Consider the following 3,531-nt stretch of genomic DNA (forward strand, 5'->3'; position numbering starts at 1 on the left):
TTTTCTGCTGTGAGGAATATTATGGATAGAGTCATAACAACTGGACTTTAGCTGGCTTCTAACCCAAATAAGGCAACTCAAAAATCTTCATAAAGAGTGAAATATATCTGTTAAGTGCAGTTTTCTGTTAAGCTGCCTTACTTGACTTTCTCAAAGAGGACAGAGAAAACTGGACTGCAGAAAATCAAAGCTGTGTAAATGCTGCTAGGTCCTAATATGGCAAATCTCCACTGCTTCTTTTGGCCTGGAATTAGTTTGAAATAATTTTCAAATAATTTTCTATCTCCATGTAGATTTTTTTAAAATAACAACCAGGATTTACAATGTGCAGCACAGTGTGCTTTCTTGTCAATAATGTATTTAAAAAATATTAAATCTCAATACAGAATAATATAAAAAAAAAACAAAAAAAACCCCTAAACACACTTAAATATCTGAAAAATGTCTGAGATGACCTTTATTAACCTATCTGATAGCCTGATATGGGTCTGTATGTTCATCCATCTCCATACAGTGGCACATACATGGAGCCTGACAATACTTTGCCTGCGAGCCGGGGATGGATAAGAAAGCAACGACTTGGATTTACTTCATGACAAATGCCCCACAACCAATTGATTGGCCAGTGGGGATCAGAGATAAGAAACTGGACCCATTGGCCACTCAAAGCCTGTGACCTTTCAACCATCCATCTCTGTCCGCATGTGGTCCCGCTCAACGTTTGGCGCTCAGATCTTCCATTAAAATCTCCGCCTTTGACAAAGCAAGCAGATGCTGCTATCGGTTTGTCCATCCAGATTGGCCTATTAGGACATAATACCACGCCCACCTCCTTCTCCCTTCCTCTCTGTGCAGTTTGGAGACCCTGGTCCATCGCAAAAGACACAGAAGACATTATGCCAAGTCTATGGTCCCTTTCAAATGACAGAATCCCAAACTAAACTTTTCCAGAGATGAGTAATGGGATCTACTGGCCCATATTGAAAATGCTTGAAAGACAATTCTGGGCTCTTTGAAACATACACAATGGCTAATTTCATAGTGAGATTAAACTCTAGACTTTATTGGATTCCACATTTCTTTTCTGCCTGATGAATTTCATTCATTTTTTAATTTACTTTATTCATTAGAAAAAAAGCTGCCAAATAAAGAAAAACTAGAACATAAATACATTAGAAAAAAATATTAGCATACCTATAAATGGTATAAAAAAAGCTAAAAAAAAAAAAAAAAAGCAGTCATGTCTAACTGAGTGTGAATTTAGATATCTAACGCTACAGAAATGATCCTGTTACACAGGTATTCCTAATCATAACTGGATGGTGTTTTTCACATTTAATAATGGAGACTTTCAACTTTAAAGTCAACTTTTCAATATCTAAATACAATGAAATAAAACAAACAAACAAAAACCCAAAATACTTAATAAGCCTTTCTCTAAGGGCCAATCCCAGACTGTATATAGCATGGTCATGTCACTGTGACATGGATAGAAAAGTGATATACAAGTACCTATTTCTATTTTGCGCACTTAAAGCTGTTTTACTTCAAACCTCCTTCACACACACATTTATAAATGTGCTTATTTCTGTATGTAAACACGTTTAACCTAACATTCACACTCTAATAGATGTATCAGGGGCAGTCCAGAGTTCAGAATCTTGCCCAAGGATGCTTCGACATACAGACTAGAGGAGGTAGGGATCAAACTGCCAACCTTCTAATTAGTCGACAACCTGGTCTTCCTCTTGAGCCACAGCCAACCTAAATTTGTAAACGTGTCACGATTTCACTTGTCATCCTTGCACATGGACCATGCTAATCTTCTCTGTACTATTTCCAGTTTAGTGTATGCACTTGGCAAAGCAAGCACATCCACTGCTTACTTAAAACCCACCTTGGCGTTTTGACACTAGATGTGAGTGAGCAATGGCTCTAAAAAAGCAAGGACCACTGCACACTCACTCACAAGCTAGCAAATAATGGAACATAATTTGCAAAATTTCATGTAATCTCTTCAACTTTAAGTAACTGAACCCAAAAACTTTTATATACAGTCTATGAGGTGAGTGCATACCCATTGGATAGGATACAGTAACCAATAACTGCAAGAGTCAGGGCTAGTGTTACAAATTATGGCTTCACACTCTGATTACACCCTGTTTAACAGAGGCACATAATCACATTACATGTTTCAGTAATGTAGTACTATATTACCTAGGATTACCTTACTTTGGTAATCAGATTACAATTACTAAACAAAGAAATATCTACTTTCATGAGGTCTTTGGCTAACTGCATTTTGGCCAAAGAGAAAAAAAAAAAAGAAATCAAATGTCCTTTTTTCATGCATGATTGTGCAACAATTGCTTGAACACAGTTCATATGGTTCGCGACGCTGGAGGAGTGGTTACATTACTGTAAATTTATTGAATTAAAGCACAAGACTCACTGACAGCAAAGTGCAAACTCCATCCAGGCCAGAAACAACTATTCGCTGCTGTGAACATAACAGCGAATCTCTCCAAGAACGTTCAAAGGCAAGACGCTAAACCCAAGCCAGCAGCAAGAGACCCCCAGACACAGAGTGATGCTCAAGCTGACTGTGTGCCAACTACATACAAGGGCCAAAGCTTGTCAGCAGTTAACTAAAGCAGAGATGAGCTAGCTTGTAGCTTCACAGAGAGAATGTGCTCATCTTCTACAGTAAAACTGCTGCTGCCACAACATTTTTCTCTGTCCTGACTGGCTTTCATCAACTTTTCCATTGGCTTGGTGGTAAAAATTGAATACTGCATCCTGGATGTCCTTCTTATTAAGGTAAATATTTGTGCTGTTATTGCTAACTGTCAATTACATGACACTCTCAGACAATGTTGTACTATAACAAGCAGTGTAACAAATAACTTTCTACAACATTTCCAGAACATGTTTCTATGCATTTCTACAGAAGGAATAAATAAGCAAGTATCCCATTACTTTTTAAAAAGTAATGATCAACCTTAACACTGCTCTGGACTAGCTACAACATGTTACGCAGGAGTCATGAACTGCATGATGATGGCGCTGTCTGCAAGATCTTTTGGAAAATGCACATGATCACCTTTACATACACAACCAATAATGACCACTTATTCTTATTTTTATAGCAGTTATTGTTACATCCATTTATCAAACACTGATTCAATTCCAGCACCTTTCAGCGTCACGAAACTGGTGACACTTCCATTCAATTGTACTAAATTTCCACTACATTATACGTCACCCTATGCATCTCTTAACATCCCACCTGGGGCGTATAAACCTATTGTGCTGGAAATTCTAAATCCCATTCTCAACGAGATATCCTCTTTGATTTCAGGTGAGATATATACAGGTGCTTCTCTTTCTCACGCTGTTCTGTAATGCAATCGCTCCCAGCTGAAACTCACTCAGCCTTTCTGTAAGCCCAAAGAGACTGAGCCCACTCCCCAAACAAGCCATTTGCCTAAGCTGCCTGTCAGTCGGATGCATTTGTTTGCACTGAGAATT

At 38.2% G+C, this 3,531-nt stretch overlaps 1 non-coding gene across 1 annotated transcript; it reads right to left on the reverse strand.

Annotated features, from left to right (window-relative positions):
* Nucleotides 1-1,765: 1,765 nt before the first annotated feature.
* On the reverse strand, nucleotides 1,766-1,873 carry LOC146372575 (U6 spliceosomal RNA). Its single transcript, XR_014802879.1, has one exon. It is a non-coding gene; the product is annotated as a U6 spliceosomal RNA (small nuclear RNA).
* Nucleotides 1,874-3,531: the final 1,658 nt, after the last annotated feature.

The sequence above is a fragment of the Perissodus microlepis genome, chromosome 15 (assembly GCF_051167445.1).
Source record: "Perissodus microlepis isolate ML-2025 ecotype Zambia chromosome 15, ASM5116744v1, whole genome shotgun sequence".
Taxonomy (NCBI): Eukaryota; Metazoa; Chordata; class Actinopteri; order Cichliformes; family Cichlidae; genus Perissodus; species Perissodus microlepis.